This window comes from Caretta caretta, chromosome 14 (genome assembly GCF_965140235.1).
Source record: "Caretta caretta isolate rCarCar2 chromosome 14, rCarCar1.hap1, whole genome shotgun sequence".
NCBI lineage: Eukaryota > Metazoa > Chordata > Testudines > Cheloniidae > Caretta > Caretta caretta.
This window is the reverse complement of record NC_134219.1, coordinates 35,710,495-35,737,653: the sequence shown is the minus strand read 5'-3', so window position 1 is coordinate 35,737,653 and position 27,159 is coordinate 35,710,495. Positions and strand designations below refer to the sequence as shown.

The following is a 27,159-nucleotide window of genomic DNA, read 5'->3' as shown; positions in this document are numbered from 1 at the left end:
TACGGGGGAATCATTGCTATGTGTAAACAATGCTGCCTCTGTTAAGTATTGCATTTTACCTTTACAGATGCAACCTTGAGATCTCAGCTGTCCGTGTTATCACTGGCTGAGAGACTGCAAAGAATCAGGAATAGGCCACGTAGAAGTAAAGAGGACATGCTGCATGAAGTCATGCAGCAGTCCCTTAATGAAAATGAAAAAGTGCAGGATGGCGGGAGAGTGAAAGGATGGTCCGCCAGCAGAATGTAGATCGCCGGCACCAAAGCACAGAGTGGCTGATAAGCATCATGAGCGCCAAGCGGACTCGATCCAAACACTCGTAGCCATGCAGGCGGAGCACTGCCGCTCCTGCCCCCCCTGCAGCCCTTGTCCCAAAACTCTTTCCCTTGTGCCCCCATGTCACCTCCAACCCACTTTCCCCAACATCTGGGTACTTATCGCCACCAGCTGCCTCCAACACCTGTAGCTTCACCACCCAGCCCTGAAAACTATGACCCTTACCCCCTGCACTCAACCCCCATCACCATGCAGTATAGCCATCCTGAAGTGCAGCACTCATTGCACAGCACTCCAGACAGGAAGGCTGAGTATGATAATAGGACATATGCAAAGCAGGGTACCGGACAGAGCAGTGCTGGGCAAAGGAGCTGGGGAGCTCAAGCCTGGCAACTTACCAGGCTGAGGCCTTGGTTAAGGCCGAAGAAGGTAGTGGAGCTACAGAGGGGCAGCCTGAGGATAGGCAGAGGCAGCTGGTCCAACTGCCTTGCCAATGATGAGTGGCCATTACAGACTGGAGTCTGCCCCAGAGAATGGGAGCTAGATGATGACTGGCAGTAGCCGCTGAGGCAAGGTGGGTTTAGAGGTTTGGGGGTTCCCCTCGGAGGGGAAACCCAAAGTGTGGAGTAATGCTGGGTAAAGGGGCACCAGGATCCAGGCGGGACACGGGGCCTAAGGCAGGCAGGACACTGGCCGGAAGGAGGTGTTCTGGAGCTGGATTTGAGCTAATTACCAAGATGACCAGCAGGAGGCACCATGCCTGTGATTTTTCGACCTTGCTACAGATGAATTTAACTCTTAGAAACAGGTGTTTGGTGAAAATATTTGTGATTAAGACTTTGGTGGGGTTGTTTGCATGCTGAAAGTTATGCACATACTTAAAGACCTTGTTGGATCAGGGCCTAAATGGTCAGACATTGCTTCCCATGAATCAAGGAATCAATTCTGAAGCACTTAGAGGAGAGGAAAGTCATCAGGAACCATCAGCATGGATTCACCAAGGGCAAGTCAAGCCTGACTAATCTAATTGCCTTCTATGACGAGATAACTGGCTCTGTGGATGAGAGGAAAGCAGTGGACCTGTTGTTCCTTGACTTTGACACGGTCTCCCACAGTATTCTTGCCAGCAAGTTAAAGAAGTATGGGCTGGATGAATGGACTATAAGGTGGGTAGAAATCTGGCTAGATTGTTGGGCTCAACGGGTAGTGATCAATGGCTCCATGTCTAGTTGGCAGCCGGTATCAAGTGGAGTGCCCCAAGGGTCGGTCCTCGGGCCGGATTTGTCAATATCTTCATAAATGATCTGGAGGATGGTGTGGATTGCACCCTCAGCAAGTTTGCAGTTGACACTAAACTGGGAGGAGAGGTAGATACGCTGGAGGGTAGGGATAGGATACAGAGGGCCCTAGACAAATTGGAGGATTGGGCCAAAAGAATTCTGATGAGGTTCAACAAGGACAAGTGCAGAGTCCTGCACTTAGGATGGAAGAATCCCATGCACCGCTACAGACTAGGGACCGAATGGCTCGGCAGCAGTTCTGCAGAAAAGGACCTAGGGGTTACAGTGGATGAGAAGCTGGATATGAGTCAGCAGTGTGCTGTTGTTGCCAAGAAGGCCAATAGCATTTTGGGATGTATAAGTAGGGGCATTGCCAGCAGATCGAGGGACGTGATCGTTCCCCTCTATTCGACATTGGTGAGGCCTCATCTGGAGTACTTTGTCCAGTTTTGGGCCCCACACTACAAGAAGGACATGGAAAAATTGGAAAACGTCCGGCGGAGGGCAACAAAAATGATTAGGGGACTGGAACGCATGACTTATGAGGAGAGGCTGAGGGAACTGGGATCATTTAGTCTGCGGAAGAGAAGAATGAGGGGGAATTTGATAGCTGCTTTCAACTCCCTGAAAGGGGGTTCCAAAGAGGATGGATCTAGACTGTTCTCAGTGGTAGCAGATGACAGAACAAGGAGTAATGGTCTCAAGTTTCAGTGGGGAAGGTTTAGGTTGGATATTAGGAAAAACTTTTTCACTAGGAGGGTGGTGAAACACTGGAATGCGTTACCTAGGGAGGTGGTGGAATCTCCTTCCTTAGAAGTTTTTAAGGTCAGGCTTGACAAAGCCCTGGCTGGGATGATTTAATTGGGGATCAGTCCTGCTTTGAGCAGGGGGTTGGACTAGATGACCTCCTGAGGTCCCTTCCAACCCTGATATTCTATGAACATTTCATAACATTCAGTAGAAATCCCTTGTTCTCATGGACATTCCTGCCAGCAAGCGCCTTGAATGGAATACGCATGGGACGAGTGCAGAAGGGGCAGGAGCTAAAAGGAATTCATGGGAGTCAGGCACCTAACTCACGCAGGCACTTTTGGAAGTCCCACTAGGCTCCTGTCTGCATCTTTAGGAGACTAAATAGCTTTTCAAATCTGGGACAGAGACTAAGGGGCAGGTTTTGGAAGGTCTGTAGTCACCTAAAGATGTAGTTAGGCATCTCGTGGGATTTTCAAAAGCACTTAGGTTCTTAACTCCCATTAGAAGCTAGGTGCCCAGGCACCTTTGAAAATTCCACTAGGCGCCTATCTGCATCTAAAGGTAAGTGACTAAGTGACTCACCTAAGGCCACACAGGGAGTCTGTAGCAGAGCAGGGAGTTACGCACCTTACCCTGGAACTCCCTTCAGAGCCGCACCTGAAGTGTCTCAGATCCCCTGAGCTCGGTCACACAGGCAGCAGGGTGTTTAATTATCGTTTCCTGTCAGTGTGTTCTGGGGCACACAGGCTCAGCGTTGCTGTTACCCTGACTGAAGGCCTGTCTGTCAGATAATAGTCCAATGATGTGCAATAAAAAAAGAGACTCTGACCCCAGAGGCTCCCATTGGACACCGCTCCCCTCTGCAGCTCAATAAAATGCTGCTTATTGTTACCCTTTGTACCCCACGCTCACCACCTGCACCTTTCTGCTGCTGTTACCCAAGGTCGTTATCTCAGCAGGATCATAAACGATGAGGGAGGGGAGAGTTCCCTGGGAATGGTGGGCAGATCTGGACATTATCTGGGGTGTCTTCATAACTTTTCCCCTTAATTTTTAAATGCTATTTTTCTCCCTCATTCTCACTGGACTGAGCCTATTTTCTTGGGGTGAGGGGGGGGGGCAAGAAATAATGTGGCCACATAAAAGAACAGCCAATAAAATCACATTGTCAGTTTCTCCCTGCTCCTTCCTCTTCCGTTACCTGGGGTTTGCCACATTCCAACTGAAAGCTGCAACCTGCGTCTTATCTGGCACCTGGCTTGGGCTGGGTTTTGCACTTCAGCCTCCGGAGCAATAGAACTCCCAGTGTCTCTGCAGAGTCCCTCAGATCAGCCCCAGGGCTGCTGTTACTTTCTGGCATTTTCATTTTCAGGGGCAGGATGGCAGAAACCCAGAGGAGATTTAACAGACAAGACAGAACTCTGTGAGCTCAGCTCAGTGTCTCCCTGTAACAATAACCCAGGGGCTCGCTAGGCCGCTAACAATGCACAGTGCAATACACAGGTGATAAGATGTGCTCTAGGGCCAGATCCAACAGCCAGTGGGAATCTGACCATTGACTGCAAGGGGCACCAGGTCAGGCTCCAAGGCCCGGAGAGTCTCAGACAGGCCAGAGCTAACCGACAGAAATGTTGGGCTGGAAGGGCTCTGGAGAAGTCACAAAGTCCAGCCCCCTGCGCTGAGGCAGGGCCCAGTAAACCTGACTGCCAGGGCTTCACCCTGGTCTCTGGGTGTGGTGGGGGAGGGACATCCTCAGACCATGCTTCATCCGGATCTTATTTTGCTGCTGACACAGGTGATCCTGGGCAAGTCGAGGGCAGCAGAGAACAGCTGGAGGGAAGGGAGAGGGGCTCAGCAGAGAGCTCAGCAGGGGGCGCTGGGGGCATGTGTGTGTCTTTATTAGGCAGCTGCCACTTTCAGTAGGAGTAAGGAAGAGCAGAGTCCGGGGGAAGAGATGGGATGTGGGCAGCTGGTGTGGCTGTTACAGGCTGTGTTGTCACCATGTGTGTTTCCTGTTAGAATCATAGAACCACAGGGTGAGATGGGGCCACGAGGGCCATCTAGTCTAACCCCTGCTGAGATACAGGATTTGTTGTGTCTAAACCATATGAGACAGAGGGCTGCCCAGCTTCCTTTTGAAAACCTCCAGTGAAGGAGCTTCCACGACCTCCCGAGGCCTCTGTTCCATTGCCCTGTTGTTCTTACAGTTAGGATGTTTTCCCTGAGATTTAATCTGAATCTGCTATGCTGTAGTTTGAACTCATTGCCTCTTGTCCTGCCCTCTGTGGCAAAAGAGCAACTTTTCTTCATCTTTTTTATGGCCACCTTTCACATACCTGAAGATTATCATGTGTCTGCCCTCCCCCCGCATCTTCTCTTTTCCAAACTAAACATACCCCAGTTCCTTCAGCCTTTTCTCAGATGGCTGCATTCCATCCCTTTGATCATCTTTGCCGCTCACCTCTTGATCCTTTCCAGTTTCTCCACATCCTTTCTATACACTGGTGGCCAAAACTGGACATAGTACTGCAGCTGCGGCCTAACCAGTGCTGAGTAGAGCGGTACTGTCACCTCCCATGACTTGTATGCTATGCCTCTGTTAATGCAACCTAAAATGGAATTACTAGGCAGCAGGTTTAAAACAAATAAAAGGAAGTATTTCTTCTCACAATGCACAGTTGACCTACGGAACTCCTTGCCAGAGGATGTTGTGAAGGCTAAGACCATAACAGGGTACAAAAAAGACCTAGATAAATTCATGGAGGATAGGTCCATAATGGCTATTAGCCAGGATGGCCAGGAATGGTGTCCCTAGCCTCTGTTTGCCGGAAGCTGGGAATGAGCAACAGGGGATGGATCTTTTAATCATTACCTGTTCTGTTCATTCCCTCTGGAGCTCCTGGCACTGGGTACTGTTGGAAGACTGGATCCTGGGCTAGATGGACCTTTGGTCTGATCCAGTAGGGCCATTCTTATGTTCTTACGTTCTTAATTGCATTTGCTTTTTTTGCAACAGCGTCGCATTGCTGACTCATGTTGAGGTTGTGATTCACCACTACTCCCAGATCTTTCTCAGCAGGGCTGCTGCCAAGAAAATTATTTCCCACTCTGTATTTGTGCATTTAGGGTTCAACCTTACTAGAAATGTAAGGCACATGAACACCATGATCAAGCTACCTCTCACTCTTCCTTTTGATAAACTGAACAGATCGAGCTCTTTCAGTCTGCCCCTGTAGGGCATTTTCTCCAGCCCTCAAATCAAATATGTGGCTCTTTTTATAACCTTTCCACTCTTTTGAACGTCCTTTCCAAAATGCGGCCATTAGAACCGGGTGTAGTGTTCCAGGGTCCATCTCGCCAGTGCCAAACACGGAGCTAAAACCCCCTCCATGCTCCTGCTCACTGGCGAGGGGGTGTCTGGCAGAGCAGCTTTCCAACCCTTTCTAACTGTCATTCATCTTCCTCTCCCAGTCAGTTCCTCACCCCTTTTTTCTGTTTCCCTTCTCCTCCTTCTCCTCCAGTCCCCTCCCTTTTCTTCACCTCACTCTGCACGGAGCAGGGCAGAGGCCAGCAGCAGGCACCTCCCACCAGTGACACCAGAACACACAGAGCTGGGGAAAGAGACAGACAGACTGAGAGCCCAGCAGCCATGGGGACACCTGCTCCACCAGGGAAGAGAAAACGTAAGGCTGAGGGTCTGGAACCCCTGGCTCCAATATCCTTAGCTGGTAGAGAGCTAGAAGATGCCATTTGTCATATCTGTCAGGAGTATTTGACAGACCCAGTGACTATAGAGTGTGGGCACAACTTCTGCCGGGGCTGCATCACCCAGCGCTGTGCAGGAGTGGAGACAGCCACCTGTCCTCAGTGTGGAGAAACGTTCCAGAAAAGAGCCTTCAGGTCCAACACACAGCTGGGCAGCATAGTACAATTCATCAAACAACTGTGGAAAAGGAGTAGGAAAGGGAATGTCTGTGAGAAACATGGCAAAGAGCTCACATGGTTCTGTAAGGAGGATGGCAAAGCCCTTTGTGAGGATTGCAAAGGATCCCCAGCTCACCGCTCTCACGCTGTGATTCCCATGGGAAAGGCTGCCCACGAGTCCAAGGTAGGGGTGTTTTTGTTGGCTAATTAAATCCCTTAGGGCCCTGTGTCACACCCTCTCTGGACAGATACCAGTCAGATGTGACTGGACCTAACCACAGGATCCCATGTGCTTCTAAGACTCCAGCTCTGGGTCTGTCAGCTGCACAACCAGCTGCAGACCCCACGTCTGCCACGCTTCTTTGGGATATGATCCTCCACACCCCAGCTGTCTGAAACCCCAGAACCAGTGCTGCAGCCCTCCCAAGCTCCCAGTTGGTTACACACGCTCTGGCAGATTTCCAGATCACTGTGGACACTCTGAATTCTCAGTTGACCCCTTTAGGGACAATCATAGAATCATAGAATATCAGGGTTGGAAGGGACCTCAGGAGGTCATCTAGTCCAATCCCCTGCTCAAAGCAGGACCAGTCCCCAATCAAATCATCCCAGTCAGGGCTTTGTCAAGCCTGACCTTAAAAACTTCTAAGGAAGGAGATTCCACCACCTCCCTAGGTAACGCATTCCAGTGTTTCACCACACTCCTAGTGAAAAAGTTTTTCCTAATATCCAACCTAAACCTCCCCCACTGAAACTTGAGACCATTACTCCTTGTTCTGTCATCTGCTACCACTGAGAACAGTCTAGGTCCATCCTACTTGGAACCCCCTTTCATGGAGTTGAAAGCAGCTATCAAATTCCCCCTCATTCTTCTCTTCCGCAGACTAAACGATCCCAGTTCCCTCAGCCTCTCCTCATAAGTCATGTGGTCCAGTCCCCTAATCATTTTTGTTGCCCTTCGCTGGACTCTCTCCAATTTATCCACATCCTTCTTGTAGTGTGGGGCCCAAAACTGGACAAAGTACTCCAGATGAGGCCTCACCAATGTCGAATAGAGGGGAACGATCACGTCCCTCGATCTGCTCGCTATGCCCCTACTTATACATCCCAAAATGCCATTGGCCTTCTTGGCAACAAGGGCACACTGTTGACTCATAGCCAGCTTCTCGTCCACTGTAACCCCTAGGTCCTTTTCCGCAGAACTTCTGCCGAGCCATTCGGTCCCTAGTCTGTAGCGGTGCATGGGATTCTTCCATCCTAAGTGCAGGACTCTGCACTTGTCCTTGTTGAACCTCATCAGATTTCTTTTGGCCCAATCCTCCAATTTGTCTAGGTCCCTCTGTATCCTATCCCTACCCTCCAGCGTATCTACCTCTCCTCCCAGTTTACTGTCATCTGCAAACTTGCTGAGGGTGCAATCCACACCATCCTCCAGATCATTTATGAAGATATTGAACAAAACCGGCCTGAGGACTGACCCTTGGGGCACTCCACTTGATACCGGCTGCCAACTAGACATGGAGCCATTGATCACTACCCGTTGAGCCCGACAATCTAGCCAACTTTCTACCCACCTTATAGTCCATTCATCCAGCCCATACTTCTTTAACTAGCTGACAAGAATACTGTGGGAGACCGTGTCAAAAGCTTTGCTAAAGTCAAGGAACAACACGTCCACTGCTTTCCCTTCATCCACAGAACCAATTATCTTGTCATAGAAGGCAATTAGATTAGTCAGGCTTGACTTGCCCTTGGTGAATCCATGCTGACTGTTCCTGATCACTTTCCTCTCCTCTAAGTGCTTCAGAATTGATTCCTTGAGGACCTGCTCCATGATTTTTCTATCATGGGACTGAGGTGAGGCTGACTGGCCTGTAGTTCCCAGGATCCTCCTTCCCTTTTTTAAAGATGGGCACTACATTAGCCTTTTTCCAGTCGTCCGGGACTTTCCCCGATCACCATGAGTTTTCAAAGATAATGGCCAATGGCTCTGCAATCACATCCGCCAACTCCTTTAGCACTCTCGGATGCAACGCATCCGGCCCCATGGACTTGTGCACGTCCAGCTTGTCTAAATAGTCCCAAACCACTTCTTTCTCCACAGAGGGCTGGTCACCTCCTCCCCATGCTGTGCTGCCCAGTGCAGTAGTCTGAGAGCTGACCTTGTTGAATGTGTCAGGTGAGCCAGGAAAGTTGGCTTACCAAAGGGATTTCTTAAAAACAGGCACTTGTATTTTTAAGAAAGCACAGAGAGAGTTACAGATCTACACAAAATAACAAACAGTCCTAAGACAAACTGCCCCCTATCCCTAGAGCCCTGTGCCAATACAAAAATGTGTATCTGCATCCGATACATGCTCTGCAAAAATTGTCTGTGGATTTTCAGGGTTCTATTTACCTGGCTTGTCTGAGGCTTTGAGACACCTGTCCCCGGCCCCCGTTCCACCAGAGCCCAGTCAGGGAGATCTGCATGGGCAGCTGCGGGGAGTCATGGCATGGGGAGCCAGGCGAGGAGCCTGGGGGATGGGAACATGGCCGGGGGCTGCTCTCAGCCTCCCCCCGGCTCTTGGGCAGGTGGAAGGTCCACCATGGCTCCCTGGCTGGGCTCCACACTGGCCTGGCCAGAAGTGGAGAGGGGGTGACCTGTGGCGCTGCCCGGAAGCTGCTCAGGTCCCCCTTCCAGGACATGTGGAGGGTCCACCGCAGCTCCCCACAGCTGCCCGCCCAGCTCTTGCCATAGCCAGACTGCGACTCCAAGCTATCTTGTCCCAGCCGGAGGCGGGTTGGTGAGAGCCACAATGGCAGCTGTGGGGAGCCTGGGTGCCTCCACCTGCCCTAGGCGGGGTGCCTGGGGGGCAGGGACATGGGCTGAGGGCTGCTCGGGCAGGTGGAGGGCCCAGGGCAGGTGGAGGGACCCAGGCTCCCCACAGCTGTCAGAATGGCTCTCACCAACCTGGCTCCGACCAGGGATGGGGGGCAGCTCAGAGCCGCAGCCCGGCCACAGTAAAAGTCAGGTGGGCAGCTGTGGGTAGCCATGTCCCTTCCCCCAGGCTCCCCGCCCAGGGCAGGTGAAGGGTCTGCATCACAGTTCCTCACAGCTGCCCGCCCAGCTCTTACCATCAGAGCCCTGCATGGATACAAAATTTGTATCCGCATCCGCGCTGCTATCCGCAAAAATGGTCCACAGATATAAAGCAGATACCCGCAGATTTGCAGGGCTGTAGCTATCCCCTGTGTCCAGTCTCACCCCTTCTATCACTACGTCTACACTACAGCCTGTGTTGGCAAAACTTTTGTCGGCATAAGCGCTCGTGTGCACCGTGCTATGTTGGTGGGAGATCTTCTCCTGCCAACATAGGTCCCGCCACTTGTGGGGGTGGGTTTTTTATGCCAACAGGAGAGATCTCTCCCATCAGCATAGAGCATCTTCACCACACAAACTGCAGCAGTGCAGCTGTATCCAAAGAGCTGAGTGGCCACAGCCCTTCTAGTGTAGACATAGGACTCTGAGGTCTGGTCAGCATCTCAGGCAAGGCAGAGACCCCCCCTGCTTTCTCTCTCTCCAAACTTGTCTTCTGGCATATGGTGGTCCATGGCCCCTCTGGCTCTGAGAGCATCGCCCCTGCAATATATCCCCCTTTTGCTATATGAAATTCTCTGAGCTCCATGGACCTCCCTTATTTGTCAAATGAATTCTTCACTAAGCTCCATCCCCATGCCAATAGCAGAGTCAGAGCTCCTTGTTTTAGTTAATAAGAGATGTTTTTTCTGCCTTTTAATCCTATTAGCCCTGCAGAGTGAAGGTGGGTCTGGGAGAGGGCTCTTTAATCCAGCAGACAAAGGCCAAGTGAGATCTAATGGCTGGAAGTTAAAGCTAGACAGATTTAGGCTAGAAATAAGGTTCACATATTTTACCATAAAGAAAAGGAGTACTTGTGGCACCTTAGAGACTAACCAATTTATTTGAGCATAAGCTTTCGTGAGCTACAGCTCACTTCATCGGATGCATGCTGTGGAAAGTGTAGAAGATCTTTTATACAAGATTTTATACGAGTTGGGCCCCAACTTGATTATCATACACATTATAAGGAGAGTGATCACTTTAGATAAGCTATTGCCATCAGGAGAGTGGGGTGGAGGGAGGTATTTTTTCATGCTTTGTGTGTATAAAAAATCTTCTACACTTTCCATAGTGTGCATCCGATGAAGTGAGCTGTAGCTCACGAAAGCTTACGCTCAAATAAATTGGTTAGTCTCTAAGGTGCCACAAGTCCTCCTTTTCTTTTTGCGAATACAGACTAACACGGCTGTTACTCTGAAACATATTTTACCATGAGGGGGATTTACCATTGGAACAACCTACCAAGGGTTGTGGTGGGTTCCCCATCACTTGGAGCCTTAAAATCACTGCTGGGCATCTCTCAGAGATCTGCTGTAGCTCAGCCACAAGCTGATCATAGAATCATAGAATATTAGGGTTTGAAGAGACCTCAGGAGATCATCTAGTCCAACCCCCTGTTCAAAGCAGGATCAACACCAACTAAATCATCCCAGCCATGGCATTGTCAAGCTGGCCCTTAAAAACCCTTAAGGATGGAGACTCCACCACCTCCCTAGGTAACGCATTCCAGTGCTTCACCACCCTCCTAGTGAAATAGTGTTTCCTAATATCCAACCTAGACCTCCCCCACTGGAACTTCAGACCATTGCTTCTTGTTCTGTCATCTGCTACCACTGAGAACAGTCTAGGTCCATCCTCCTTGGAACCCCCCTTCAGGTTGTTGAAAGCAGCTATCAAATCCCCCCTCATTCTCCTCTTCCTCAGACTAAACAATCCCAGTTCCCTCAGCCTCTCCTCATAAGTCATGTGCCCCAGCCCCCTAATCATTTTCTTTGCCCTCCACTGGACTATCTCCAATTTGTCCACATCCCTTCTGTAGTGGGGGCACCAAAACTGGACACAATACTCCAGGTGTGGCCTCACCAGTGCTGAATAGAGGGGAATAATCACTTCCCTCAGTCTGCTGGCAATGCTCCTACTAATGCAGCCCAATATGCTGTTAGCTTTCTTGGCAACAAGGGCACACTGCTGACTCATATCCAGCTTCTCGTCCACTGTAATCCCCAGGTCCTTTTCTGCAGAACTGCTGCTTAGCCGGTCGGTCCCCAGCCTGTAGTGGTGCATGGGATTCTTCCATCCTAAGTGCAGGACTCTGCACTTGTCCTTGTTGAACCTCTTCAGATTTCTTTTGGTCCAATCCTCCAATTTGTCTAAGTCACTCTGGACCCTATCTCTACCCTGCAGCATATCTACGTCTCCCCGCATCTTAGTGTCATCCGCGAACTTGCTGAGGGTGCAATTCATCCCATCATCCAGATTATTAATAAAGATGCTGAACAAAACTGGCCCCAGGACCGACTCTTGGGGCACTCCGCTTGATAGCAGCTGCCAACTAGACATCGAGCCATTGATCACTACCTGTTGAGCCCGACAATCTAGCCATCTTTCTATCCACCTTATAGTCCATTCATACTTCTTTAACTTGCTGGCAAGAATACTGTGGGAGACCATATCAAAAGCTTTGCTAAAGTCAAGATATATCACATCCACTGCTTTCCCCATATCCACAGAGCCAGTTATCTCATCATAGAAGGCAATCAGGTTGGTCAGGTATGACTTGCCCTTGGTGAATCCATGTTGACTGTTCCTGATCACCTTCCTCTCCTCCAAACGCTTCAAAATGGATTCCTAATGATGCAGGAATCACCGGGGGAGGTTCTCTGACTTGTGCTCTAAAACAGGAGGTCAGACCAGATGATCAGAATGGCCCCTTCAGGCCTTATCAGCTGTGAATCTATCACTTATTCTGGCTAATACTGGTCCATCTAGAGGCATAACCCTTTGTGGTTGATAAAGGTGCATGGCAATGGGTTTAGCAAACTGTAGCCACAGCGGGGTGAATACGTTAGCTACATTATTTGCTCAGATGAATGAAATTCATAAATACCTAGGGAAGCAGGGATGGCTGGAAATTTACTCTTCTGAAATGGGGTTGTCTTGTTGGGAAGAGGGTTTTTGTGTCTGAAAACACGTAGCACACCCATGGGGAATGGTCCCTGGATGTTTTTTCACATGGTTTTATTAAATTATAGATTATTATTGACAATTTCCCCATTTCTCCTTTCAGGGGGAGGCAAGCACATCAAGCAGGTACTGTACATGTATTTGCCTTTGTCATTTCCCTTTACATTCCTGTTCGATGCACTGCAGCATTACTGCACTGAACAGCTGAACTGAAAGTTGACAGAGAATGTCTTCTTTTTAGGAGTGAAAATGTGAACATTCAGGAACAGGAAGCCATTTCTACTCAACAGCAGGAGCTCAGAGGTAAGTGAATGCCACTCTCATATTCAGCAGTGCCCACCCCAAGCACTCACAACTCATCAGTCAGGTCCAAATACATGACAAGACCGGATAAAAAATATTACAAGATTTTGAACAAAAACAATTATGCCACCTCGTTTTTGAACATTTAAGGAAATTCCACCCACCCCATTCCCCACTCACTGCCCCCACAGTGTGTGTGTGCTCTTTCAGGATGCACAGCCAGTCTTAAGAACATGCGTACAAATGTGAGCATCTCCTGCAGTTGGGGTGTTAGCTCAAATGGTGGAGGTGGTGGTGGCTCTCCATGTTTGTGTTCACATATTGTCATGTGCAAATGCTCAGGCAGAGATAATGAGATTGGAGAGGCAGGATGATCCAGTGGTTACAGCACTAGCCTGCTGTGCCACAGATCATAGAATCATAGAATACCAGGGTTGGAAGGGACCTCAGGAGGTCATCTAGTCCAACCCCCTGCTCAAAGCAGGACCAATCCCCAACTAAAGCATCCCAGCCAGGGCTTTGTCAAGCCTGACCTTAAAAACCTCTAAAGAAGGAGATTCCACCACCTCCCTAGGTAACCCATTCCAGTGTTTCACCACTCTCCTAGTGAAAAAGTTTTTCCTAATATCCAACCTAGACCTCCCCCACTGAAACTTGAGACCATTACTCCTTGTTCTGTCATCTGCTACCACAGGGAACAGTCTAGAGCCATCCTCTTTGGAACCCCCTTTCAGGTAGTTGAAAGCAGCTGTCAAATCCCCCCTCATTCTTCTCTTCTGCAGACTAAACAATCCCAGTTCCCTCAGCCTCTCCTCATAATTCATGTGCTCCAGCCCCCTAGTCATTTTTGTTGCCCTCCGCTGGACTCTTTCCAATTTTTCCACATCCTCCTGGTAGTGTTTATTGCCTGTGACCTGTCCTTGAACTTTACTAAAAATGCCCTTGACAGAATCTTAACATTAGTCACCAGCAGTAGACTTCCCACCTCAGTCAATTCCCTGTAATTCCACTTGTGCTCACCAGGTGGCATCACTTTGTCAGTACTGTTCATCAAAATGTGCCTACCCCTCAGATTACCTTGTCTTGATCACTCAGCTGGTCTCATAAATGAATTGCTCTGTCACATTCCTAAGTGGCCCCTCTCAAAGCCTCCTGTCAAAGCTGTTGTAGGTGGTATCAATAATTAAATAGTCATAGACACAGAAACTGGGACCCAGGTGCTCACCCCTCCCCAGTGACCGTCCTAATCTCTGACCTGCAGAGTGATTCACACTTGCTTTCTGGACAAATAAGTATTACGGTATATAAGTATTTTCATAAGTATTCTCTCAGGTATATTAAGTGCTTAAATATAGAAGGGTGACAGTCCTGCTAGAGTTAAGGTTTAGATCAGGTTTCTGTTTAAAGCTGGTCTTTCCTAAGTGCTGTAAAATCCACACTGTTACTTGGAATGCCCTGACATTTGGTGTGGCTTATGAGGATGTATATTTCTATTACTGATCCAATTTTGGGACCATTTGGCCAAGGGGTAGCTGAGATACAGCCACACCCCCAAAATCGAGGTTTTCTTAAAATTGACAGACGTTTGGCAACCAATTTTCCCTCATAAATAGAGATAAAACTAGGGCTCAGTTGATCACACCAGGATCTCCAAAGCTCAAGGACTGCCTGGACAGGGTGTATTGGTATCCACCAGCCCTGTGGTGAAAATCAAATTAAACTTTTTTTTAAAAAAAGGTTTTGCTCCTCTCGTTTAGCTCATCAGTAGTCTCTTGTGCTACAGAAGGAGCTAAAGGGATTACAGTGAAGTCGTGCAGACAGAGAGGCTAACTACCTGGAAAACTGCCTCTTTTTTACAGCACTTGGGTAGCTCTGAGGGAAAGTCACAGTCATTGAATCGGAGTCTAGGTAGTGTGGGTTTAAATCCAAACGGAGGGAGATGTGTCAAGAACAAAAAACAGGCCTATTGCTCCAATCTGCTTCTTCAAAGGGGGTTTTGATTTAGGGGAAATGTAATCTGAGTGCAGCAAAATAATCCAAAGGCATTTACACTATTTTTGAACAGAAAATAAACTACACAAGCAAATAGTTGCTAGGAAGGGAGGGTGTTTGGTGTGGAAGAGTAGGTGGGAATAAAGGGAGAGGGGTTGGAGGCTCAGATGATGGGGTGGGGAAATGCGACACTGTGAAGGAAAAGATGGGGGTCAGTGACAGGGGGACTCAAGAAGATAGGGGCAGGGGCACCAGTCACTCTCACATTCCCCTCCTGTGTGTGAGTGCAATGATCTGGGGGGCCCCAGCCCAGCTACAGAGGTGTGACCCACCCTTCCTTGTCCTCTCATGCAAACCAGCTCCTGGAGGGGCCCTGCCTCTCTGGGGGAATCTGAGCCCCCTCCCTACCCCTCTGGGTAGGCTGGTCTGTAGGTCTCCTTTCCCTGCCGCCTCCCCACAGTGGTTCCTGAGCCCATCTTCCTGACCTTGTGTGTGCCAGCATGTGGGGCCCTCTGTACATTTATGTGTGTCTGACCTCCCCGTTATCCCCTCATGTGAGCCAGGGTCCATGGGAACTTGCATTTCTCATGGTGCCTGAACCCCCCTCCCCTGTGTGCGTGCCAGGATCTGGGAAAGCCCTGCCCCTTTGGGTGGGGAGCTGAGAACTGGCATGGTCGGAGCCTGCCGCAAGAACACACTGATGAGAGCGGGTTGAGGAGCTGAGAATGGGCAGGCTTGACAAGTATCAGAAACTCTCCAGCCCTGGGGAGGGAACGAGACACCCACTGGCATGAATGGAGCAGTCCTCAGTCTCAGAGCTGTTGTTTCAGGCTGTGTTCACCTCCATGGGGTTTACTGTTTCTGCTGCTCGTCTCTCAGGCTCAGGCCAGGTCTTGTCTCATGCCTGACCTTCCTGGGCCTCTGGTGGCCTGGGTGCTGCCCCAGGCCTGAGACCTTTATTTAGACCACTTGCTCCATGCAGACATTGGCATTTTCCCTGTAGAGCCAGGTGTCTCGTTACAAACTGCTCCCTGTCACCATTTCCAACCAGTTACTGTCACCCAGCTAGGATTTTTTTGCTGCACCATCACAATTTGCTGCTCTCACCATTCCCCATCCCCTGGTCCAGGGGCAGCAAGTTGTGCTAGGTGGAAGCACTCCCATCACAATGTGCTACAACTGCGAAATCTCTGTTTTAAATTTGGACACAAAGAAAATAAGATTCCAATGTGATATAATTTCCTAAATTAGAAAAATCTCATTTTCGTTGTGCCCAAACTTAAAATAAGTATTTCACCAGGGTAGCAAATTGTGATAGGAGGGAACACCCTCCAGAGACCACACACAGCTGTGGCTAGTGAGGGGGCAAAAATAAAAGGTTCTGGGGGGGGGGTCACGTGCCCTGCCAGATTGCTTGGGATGCCTCTAGCTGGGACACCCAGCAGTGAGGAGGCCCCTCACTCTGGCAGTGCCACTCTCCCTGTGTCCTTGCAGCCCTGGGAGGGAGGAAGCAGTAGGATGGCTGGCTGTATTATTGTAGCACCTGGGAGCCTCAGCCAAGGACCAGGACCCCATTTTGCTAGGCGCTGGTTGGCTGAGCTCCTCCCCGGCCAACTGAGGCTGCTTCATCTTCCCTGCTGCTGGAGTCCCACACGTTGCCTCTGCCTCTAACCCCTTCCTGTATGACATGGAGTAATAATAAATGTGGCTAGAAACAGGCCTGATCCTACCACCTCTCCCTATTGGTGTCAGTGGGGCTTTCCTGTGGGCTGTTGGTGAGAGGGTGATTCACAGGTGTCTCTTGCCGGTGGCTGTGAAAGGAGCTGGGGTTGGGGTGAGGGGCACTCATGTGATTGATCAGAATCTGGGCTCAGTGCCCAGGAATCCCATGGACAAGGCCCAGACCTCCCCTCAGGTGCCTGCTCTGGGGTGTCATTCCCTAGTGCTCATCCAGACACAATGACCGGCCTTTCCCAATGCACCAGCACTGAACAGAGACACCCCCGCCCCTCCTCTCTCCAGGCATCTGCCCCGTCTATCTCTCTTGGGTTCACTAGCTGGGGAGGTTCCTGTCTTCTAAGGAAGTAGACTGAAATTCTGGCTGGATGCATCTGGTGTCATGTCTCTTCCCAAATTGGCTTGTTTGGGGAGCGTGGAGGGAGGGGGAAGGTGTCCTGAGCTGCTGCCACCAGAGAGCTCCAGTTATTTTTAATGGAGGGAGGCTGCACTTGATCTGTCTGTGCTGAGCTTCTGGGTTAGATGCTGCTTCCACCTTTCTTTTCATCTTAGAGCCTGGACTGAGCAGCTGCTGCTCCCCCCTAGGCCCTGTGCTAGTGAGAGACCTTCATTAAAGCTCCTCTGGTGGCTTAAACCAGCCACTTGGGCAGCCCGGCCTCTGCCATCATCAGCTGCTGAGCCAGAGACTACAGGGGATGAGAAAGACCTGGGGGAAAGTGCTGGGGACAGTCAGGAAAGTGAATCTGCACAAACAGTCTCTCCTCACCCTGACATTCCACAGGGTACCATCTGGACTGCTGGACCACTGTGTCCCTTCAATGCTCCAGTCTGGGGTAAAATTTATACCACTTTTCTGTGTAAACAGCCACTCCTGGTCAGTTTACATAGAGCCGCTAGCATGTAAATTCCACCCAGCCAAAATACATGAATACTCTGGCCAGCCACTCATGAATCATATACAGGGTGACACTGGCAAATTCCCCAGTCCCAGACTTTCCCCAGAAATGTGTGTCTTTTACTGCCCAGCCCTCTCCTGGAAGATACACGTTCATATAGGGACTGTCGTTTCATCAGTGGAAAATGGTAATGCACCAGCTTTGTTGTCCCAAATGGAGTTTCCACACACTTTAATCCAAACATACTGGTTAAGATAAAATAAGAAAATAAGTTTATTAACTACAGAAAGATAGATTTTAAATGATTACAAGTCATGAGGCATAAAAGTCAAGCCAGGTTACCAAGAAAATGAAAAGATTAAAAACCCAATCTAATGTCTAAATTTATCAAGCCAAATAAACATAAAAGCAATTTTTTTTCTCACCAAAAGCTTATAGCAGTTGGTACTGCCTGAAGAAAAGTGATTTATACTTTTCTCACCTCTTTGAGGGTCATCTCTTGCTGGTATTGCAGACGTGAGATTTTGAGCCAGCCCTGTGATGAAATGTAAATTTATTGTTTATATCTTTCCCCCTGCTGGACAATGGCTCTTTAAGACCTGACTAGGGCTAACATGCCTGTGTCACTGAAAAACTGGTTTGTGGGCGTTAGCAAACCAAATATGTACCAAAATTACAGCATACTACAGTAGCAAGCCTACAGTAGAATCTTATAACTTCATACACCGTGTTGCTACACATATTTCAACAGGACAATAATGTTCAGCAGATCATGAGTTTTCAAATGACACCTCACAAGGCATTCTTTGTACAAGATTTATCATAATTTTATGAAAAGAGGTGAACATGGGGTGCAGGTTGGCACACACCCCATCTCTGGTCTCAGGGTTCTGGGATTCCCAGAGCTGCTGCTCTCACTGACATCCCCAGGCTCTGCTCTCCTTACCACACGCAGGAGCTGATCCAGCTCCAGGAAAGCCAACACCCCGGGAAGGGGACAATGACCAATTCTCCCAGCCAGAGGGGAGTGGAAGGGGGAAGGAGAGAGAGCGGGACAGTGACTGAAGGCTTGTCTACACTTACAGCACTGTTGTCCTTAGCAAAGCTGCTACCTATACCAACAGGAGAGCTTCTCCTGTCAGTGTAGGTACATCAGCAGTTAGGCTGGTATAATTACATCGCTCAGGGGGGTGGACTTTCCACCCCCTGAGCAATGTAGTTCTACCAACATAAGTTTGTAAGGTAGATCAGGGCCAAGTCTCTCAGGCAGAGGGGAGGGGAGGAAAGAGAAAGGGACTGAAAAGGAACCATGGGATCAAAAGTGGGTTGAGAGGCTACAGGAGCCAACCCAGCTACAGGGGAGGATCAGCCCACATACACATCCTCCTGTGTATGTTTCTGCCCTGCCATCGTCTTGCTGGAGGCAGCACTGAGTAGGGGGGATAATCTGGGGGGCCCTTGTGTTAATCAGGTCGGGTGTGTCATGATAGCTGGACTCACAGAACATCTCAAAACCACGAGGTGTTTATTAGAGAAAACAGTTCCCAAGTACAGATAGAACCAGACGAATAAATAGGCTTCTACTCATCTTGAATCCCAGCTGCTTTGTGCTGTGTTGCTGGGGGAATTCGGCTGGAAGCCCTGCCTAGCAGGCCAGTGAGTGTCACTCCAGCAAAAGGGGTCCCAGTGGTGGCATGGAGCTAACACAGGGGCTCAAAGCTCAGGTTACAGTGCCCTGAGCCCTGTGCTGTGCTGTACTTGGCCGTTCCTTATGTGCTGGGTTAGCATAGCTGCTGTTTGCAGGCTGCTCTCTCTAACTTACACCAGGCTGTAACAACCACCAGGAGCCAGTACACTGCCCCCGAGCAGTGTGGCATCAGGGTGTCCCAGACACAGCTCCTTTCCCCTGCTGTGATGGTAACAGGGGGCAAGTGTGGTTTTAATTATCTGTATTATCCTCATGTCTTGGGGCTCTAGCCATGGATCAGGACCATGTTTTGCCAGGCGCTGGCCAAACACAAAACAGAGACAGTCCTGCCCCACGAAGTTCACAATCTAAGTATAAGAGAAGAGGTGGCTGCAGAGGGAGGAGAACAAGGAAACAGTGAGACAATGCTGGTCATCACAATAGGCTGTGGTCACAGCACATCAGCAGTCTACCCGGTGTCAAGTTTTCTGGAGCATCACAGCAAAGGAGAGTTTTGAGGACAGACTTGAAGGAGGATAATGAGGTAGCTTTGCAGAGGTTTTGTGGGAGCTTCTCCCAAGCATGAGGGATAGCAGGGGAGAAAGTACCAAGGACCTTGTTTGAAAATGTAACAAGTAGGCAAGACAAGCTGGCACCATGGGCTGATGGAAGGCAAGAGGTGACCTTTTGATACTGAATGAGAGATAACACGTAGATCAGGATAGGCTGTGAAGAGCCTTGAAAGTGAAGACATGCAGCTTTTGTTTGAGTCAATGGAGAAAGCAGAGTCAGTGGAGGGATGCAAAGAGAGGGGTGATATGGTCAGTGCTGTGAGCTATGACCTTTGCAGAATGGCTATGAGTGGGGAAAGGTTTACATTTGTCAGTGTCAGAGGGGAGGACGTTGCAGTAATTGAGATCTGAGATGATGAGAGCCTGGAGAGGGGTTTTTAGCTGTGTGGGCGGATCGGAAAGGCCATATCTTAGAGATGTTATGTGGAAAGAATCTGCTAGGCCTGGACATGAGGGCCTAGTGACAGGTAGGATGGAGGTGTTGTCCACAGTGATCAGGAAAGTAGGCAGTGGGGAAAGGGTTGGGGGGAAGATTAGGAGCTCTATTTTAGCCATGTCGAGCATAAGCTGGCGGCTAGATATTCACAAGGAGATGTCAGAAACAGGATGAGCTTTTAGTCTGGACAGCAGGAGAGAGGTCTGGAGCCCAGAGGTAAATCTGTGAGTCATCATCAGCATGGAGAAGGTAATTGAATTTGTGTTTGCAGGTGAGATAACCCAGAGCTTCTCCCACTGGCATAGGTACTCCAACTCCCCTAGAGGCGGTATCTATGTTGATGGGAGAAGCCCTCCCCTGGACATGGTGCTCTCTCCAGCAGGGGTCAGGTTGCTGTAACTACGTCACCCAGAGGGTTGGATTTTTTGACCAATCTCTAGCTCACTGGGCCCTCAAGTTGGAGCAAAAAATAGAGAAAAACAAAGGGAAGGAGAGAGGCAGAGCAAACCAAATCAATAAAAATGAAGACAAAGAGTCCCACATAAGGTGCAGTTTTTTAACTATGTGGGTAATTAACCATTGGAACAACTGGCCCAGAGACATGGTGGATTCTCCATCACTTGGGATCTTTAAATCAAGATCGGATGTCACTTTCCAAAAGATTTGCTCTACCTCTACCACAAATTATGGGCTTGATGCAGGAATTACTAGGTGAAATTCTCTGGTCCATGTTATGGAGGAAGTCAGACTAGATGATCTGGTCCTTTCTGGCCTTCACATCTATCAGTGTTTACTTATTCAGTGTTGATAAATACAAAGTAATGTACATTGGAAAACATAATCCCAACTATACATACAAAATGATGGGGTCTAGATGAGCTTTTATCACTCAAGAAAGAGATCTTGGAGTCATTGTGGATAGTTCTCTGAAAACATCCAGTCAATGGGTAGCGGTCGTCAAAATAGTGAACAGAATGTTGGGAACCATTAGGAAAGGGATAGATAACAAGACATAAAATATTATATTGCCTCTATATAAATCCAGGGTAAGTCACATCTCGAATACTGTGTGCAGATCTGGTGGCCCCCACCTCAGAAAAGATATATTGGAATTGGAAAAGGTACAGAGAGGGGCAAAAAAATTATTAGGGGGTATGGAACTCCTTCCGTGTGAGGAGACATTAAAAAGATTGGGACTTTTCTGCTTGGAAAAGAGACAACTAAGGGGGATGTGATAGAGTCTATAAAATCGTGATGGGTGCAGAGAAAGTGAATAAGGAAATGTCAGTTTCTCCTTCACATAACACAAGAACTAGGGGTCACCATATGAAATTAGTAGACAGCAGGTTTAAAACAAACAAAAGGAAGTGTTTCTTCACACAGTGCACAGTCAACTTGTGGAACTCCTTGCCAGGGGACGTTGTGAAGGCCAAGACTATAATGTGGTTCAAAAAAGAACTAGATAAATTGATGAAGGATAGGTCCATCAATGGCTATTAGCCAGGATGGGCAGAGATGGTGTCCCTAGTCTCTGTTTGCCACAAGCTGGGAATGAGTGACAGGAGATGGATCACTTGATGATTATCTGTTCTATTAATTCCCTCTGGGGCACCTGCATTGGCCACTGTCAGAGGTCATGATACTGGGCTAGATGAACCAGTGGTCTGATCTAGTATGGCTGTTCTTAGTGTTATGAATTATACCTGCTAGGTCACGCACAGTTTGAATCTAGGCTGAGGCACACGAACAAAATCCACAACTGCAGAGTTCCTAAAAAATGCTAAGTTTATTACGCTCGAGCATGGTGCCCCTCTGATAGTCAGGAGAGGACCCCAAATGCAGATTATACAAAGGTTATATACCTTTCAGCAAAGCATGTTGCCCTCGTGCATCAGAAACCTTAGCCAATAAACAAACCCTTTTCTTATTTACCATCTATTCCTGCTAGGTGCATTCCTCATGCTAAACTAGTATGTTAATTACACAGCATGGTCCGAAAGCAATACATTAGTAACTTTTATTATTAAAATAGAAGGCTCCACATTAAAGGCCAAAAAGTAAAAAGTTAAAAACAAACAAAAAACAAATACCGGAAGTCAAGGCAAGCTAAAAACAAGAAAAAGTGTTTCACAAAAATGCAGTATCTAAGGAACACTCCTGGTACATAATGTGCTTGCTTCTAGACAATGGTGGGCCCCCCCTCCGACCAAAATGGAGTCACATATGTTAACTTTTCCTTAACATTAGGTTCAGTGTACAGCAAATATTTTAGAAATGCATCTAATGACAGTTTAAAGACTTGATGACAAATGCTGCCATTTCCCTTAAGAAGCTGTTCCAATGGTTTACTACCCTCACTGTTAAAATGTCATCTAATTTGCAGTTAGGGTATAAGTCAGGAAATGAAACTGATCACTGAAACACTTACATTCCCACAGCCATGGCCTCTGCCCATTCTTTGAGGAAGCTACTGGAAGAAGTGGTCTGTCCCATCTGTCTGGGTTACTTCAAGGATCCAGTGAGCATAGACTGTGAACACAACTTCTGCCGAGTTTGTATCACAGAGCACTATGAACAAAGGAAAATGGAAACAGAGGGAGTTTTCTGTCCACAATGCAGGAAAAATATCAAGAAAGAGAATTTCCAGACCAACAGGAGCTTGCCAGCATAGTGGAAAATATTCAGCAATTAGGGATAAAATCTGAAGACCTAAAAAAGCAGATAGTCTGCAGGCAACACAAGGACAAAGACAAGCTGTTCTGTGAAAATGATGATGAGGTGATTTGTCTGGTTTGTGATAAAATCCAGGAGCACAGAACTCACACACTGGTGCCCATCGAGAAGGCTGCACAGCAATACAAGGTAGGAAACATTATTTATTTCTAAATAGTCAGGAGAAATTAAGTCACTGCAGGGTAAGTTTATGTAACCCCTCTGCCAGGCCAAATTGACAGCAGCAAGGGCTGGGTTCAGTACACAGGGGTTCCCTTTCAACAATACCATGCAAAACCGGCTGGAGCCTTCACCCATTGACCTGGGAAAATTACACACACACAGCTGGGCACCTCAAAGAGGCAATACTTCCCCTCTCACAAGCACAGAGTCTCGGTATAGCAAAAATCTTTAACAACATGAGGTAAACAACTCAACTTAAATTGGGAAAACACCACAACTAGGGTTCATAAACACAAACCATGAACCAGAAGACCCACCCCCAAGCAGATTGGGCTGGGTCCTTTCCCTTTGGTTCTTGAGTCCAGCAACCCAAAAGTCACCCCCTCCTACAATTTCTGTCCCTGGTCAGTGCAGCCCCGCAATGGGGTTCTGCTGCAATCTTTACTGTGAGCCACTCCCCTCTACTAGCCACTCACCAATATGTCTTCAGCCCCCCCCCCAACACAGCTTTCAGTGATTTTAGCTCTTAATAACTGCAGCTCTTTAGTGATTTCAGCTGCTAGTAGGGGAGCCTCAGTACTGGTACACCACTAGCCTAGAGTAGGTCTAATGTTCAGATCTAATTTCAGTTCTGCAGCATGTAACAAGACTTCTAAGGGAGTCAAAATTAGCCCTATCATTACATTATAAAGAAGTTGCATAGGACCAACCCCAACTCTCCAACCTCTCTCTCAATTCACAGGGTTTTGGAACCCATGTCCCTTGCCTAACAAGCGCTATTTAGGTGAGGGCGAGTCCCTCTGTCATAAAATGCCAATACAGTTCTACTGTCCTTGAGTCACATAACCAGGATAACAACACTTTATTACTCCTGCCCCAATAACAGAGAGACTGGGGATCCCACAGCAGCCAAAGTGACCATTTGGGCAAGCAGTCCCATTATGCTAGGCAGGGTGGGTGTGCCCATGCAAACGAGATCAGCCCCTGAAGGCCTTTTCCACAGCTCACCACCAGATGTCAGGGTACAGCCCATTCTGACTCAGCTTATATTTAATTTTAAAATTACATGGAGTTTAGCCATGACAGCTAGGAGTCTTCTAAATACACTGGGTGAAATCCTGGCCCTATTGAAGTCAATGGAAAACTCCCAGACCTGGATCCTGGATCCACAAAGGTACATTGAAACCTAAGACCCAGTTTTAGGTGTCACCGCGATCAAGAGCCTCTTTATTTACCCAAAGTGGAACAGCTTCAACAGGAGAGATGGAGGGAGCCCCACTTTAAACATTCCCAGTGGTTAGAGCAGGGGTGGGCAAACTACAGCTCGTGGGCCACATCCAGCACATCAGAGGTTTTAATCCAGCCCTGGAGCTCGTGCCGGGGAGTGGGGCCTGGGGCTTGCCCCGCTCTGGCCCTCCAGACAGGGAGCGGAGTCAAGGGCTTTCCCTGCTCCATGCATGCTGTGGCTCTGCACGGCTCTCGGAAACCGCAGCATATCCCCCCTCCAGCTCCTACATGTAGGGGCAGCCAGGGAGCTGCGCACGCTGCCCCCGCCCCCAACACTTTCCTGCAGCTCCCATTGGCCAGGAACCACAGCCAATGGGAGATACAGGGGCGGCACCTACCTATGGGGAAGCGCGTAGAGCCACCTGGCCAGCACCGCACGTCTGCGTAGGAGCCAGAGAGGGGACATGCCGCTGCTTCCAGGAGCTGCAGGGGCGGCACTTGCGGATGGGGCAGGGCACAGAGCAGCCTGCCCATGCCTCCATGTAGGAGCCGAAGAGGGCACATTTCATTACTTCCAGGAACTGCTTGAGATAAACATCACCTGAAGCCTTCACCCCTGACCTTCTCCCATGCCCCAACCCCCTGCCCCAGCCCTGATCCCCCTCCTGCCCTCCGAACCCCTCGGTCCCAGACTGGAGCACCCTCCTGCACCCCAAACCCTTCATTCCCAGTCCCACCCCAGAGCCTGCACCCTCAGCTGGACCCATCATCACACACACACACACCCCAACCCCCTGCCCCAGCCCGGAGCCTCCTCTGCATCCTCATTTCTGGCCCCACCCCAGAGCCCACACCCCCAGCCGGAGCCCTCACTCCCTCCCACACCCCAATCCCCAGTGTTTTGAGCATTCATGGCCCGCCATACAATTTCCATGACCAGATGTGTCTCCTTTCTCATCATCAGGCAGAGAGGGGGGAATTGAACCTGGGTCTCTTACATCCCAGCTGAGTGTGCCAACCACTAGACTAACAGTTATAAAGCAGGTGGCTTCTCCTCCTCCAGCTGTTTTGTGTGGAGTGAGGCAGACTCATAGCTCATTCCCCCAAGAAACAGCCTGGGTGTCCAACCATGTGACTCCAGGAGATGGCTTCTTGGCTGGGGGTCACTGGCAGAGATAGATGCCTCCCTGCAGCCTGGAGTAAGGTGTCTATCTCCCTGAATTGGGGGATTTAGGGCATCTCTCATCAACACTTCTCATTTGCTAGCTTAGGCAGCTCCCACCCCGGCATGCTGGGGTTTGTGGATCTCAGGCTAAGGTGCTATCTCTCCTCATGCATTGTACAGGGAGCGTAGCCCCTAACTCAGGCTTTGTGGATCACAGTGTTGTTCCTAAGGTATTTGAGGATCTTAAAAGTTAGGCATTGCAATGCCGAGTGTCGCAATGTCAAAGTCCCTTTGTGGATCCTGGCCCCACTGATGTCAATCAGACCAGGATTTCACCCACTGAACATATTAGAACGTCTCTGACTTGAAACTCTGCATGGCAGCCCTCCAGCCCGTGCAGGGCATCTATGAACGTTCTGACTATTGTTTTCACTCCCCCAGAGTCTCTTGCTCTTACAAGAAATTAAAGCAACAGTAATGCTTTGTACTTGCACACAGCATGCGGCTTCCCATCCCGGGCTCGCAGACCCCACACAGACAGTGGGTCTAGCCAGAGAGCCCTGCCCTGTTCACCTTGCTTTGCACACAGGGACCCAAGGCACAGAGAGGGGACGGGCCCAGTTCTGCCCTCACTGACACCACTGGGAGTTTATCCACGGGGTTTAAGGGGAGCAGGCCCTGTGTGAGCTGCCCAAGATCCACATGAGGAGTTTGTTTGTCCAGGGTTGGTGCAGACAGAGCTGCCGAACTGGCTGAAGCAGTTTAAAAGCCAGTGTGATGCTCGTGCTCCAGTGCTGTGGGCTGGAGCCCAAGGTCTGTCAGTGGGGTTCCCAGCGCTAGGGAAGGGGTCCCAGCCACACACCTTGACACAAACACAATCCCTCCATCCTAGGGGGTGGAGTTAACCCCTGGAACAAGCACCAAGAGCACAACACGTTTCTCTAACCCAGACAGAGCAGGAGCAGATCCAGGTCAGGCTCTCTAGCAGGGGTTACACAGATTCCCTCACCCTGGCACAGCACACAGCTCTTCCCTCCCCACCCCCATGCCTGGCTAGACACACAGGATTCCTGCCTCACGCCAGTGCAATCCTCTAGCCCCTTGGGCCAGTCCAGCCTGTCTGTGGGCTCTGGTCTGGGGCTGGCCTGGGGTGTGGGTGTGTGTGTAACACACACACACATTCTGGGTGTGGTGTTGTGGCCCATCTAGTGGCAGCAAGACCACTTAAAGAGAGAGATAAAATGAGTCTGCTCTACAGCCTTAGTTAAGAGCCAGTTGGCTTTCAGCTCACGCGGTAGAGGCTCATGCACTCAACTCCAAAAGTCCCGGGTTCGATCCCGCCCACTGACGACCAGTGTCTGTTGGTGTACATGTGCACAGGATGGAGTGTCAGTTTTGTGGTCTCAGCTCCAGGCTGAGCGCTTACAGGAGTCCCCTTTTGCAAGCAACTGCCTCTCCTCCAAGCAGCTTCCTCTGGCCCCTCACCCAAGGCCTTTCCCTTTCCTTCTTTCTTTGATTTCCTTCTGAATTTCCCAGTCTGGTCCCCCAGCTCATTGGCTCAAACCCTCCCTGGTATCAGAGTTAATTCTCTGTGTTTGAGTGGCACTCCCCCACCCCCTGCCAATCAGGACAAGCTGGGGGGGGGGGGTGTCCCGCTGGGCGCTGAACAGGTTCTTCCTTATATGACACCACTACTCCCTGAGCCCCTTCCACAAACCCTTCATTGCCCCACAAGGCATGGCAGGTGAGCAGAAAATCACCACCCTGAATCTTGGATCTGGCAGTTTGGGGACCCAATACAACAGCTCTGCAGAGAGCCCCGGGGTCACTCAAATCAGCTCTGTCTGTGGCAGAGCTGGGGACAGAACCCAGGTCCCTTCACTGCTGGCTTGCGCTTGGCCACAAACCCCTCCTTCCACCCATGGGTGAGG

General features: G+C 49.4%; 1 pseudogene; it reads left to right on the top strand.

Moving 5' to 3' along the window:
• Positions 1 to 785: 785 nt before the first annotated feature.
• LOC125621791 (E3 ubiquitin-protein ligase TRIM21-like) overlaps positions 786 to 27,159 on the top strand; it is a 37,606-nt pseudogene continuing 11,232 nt past the window's right edge.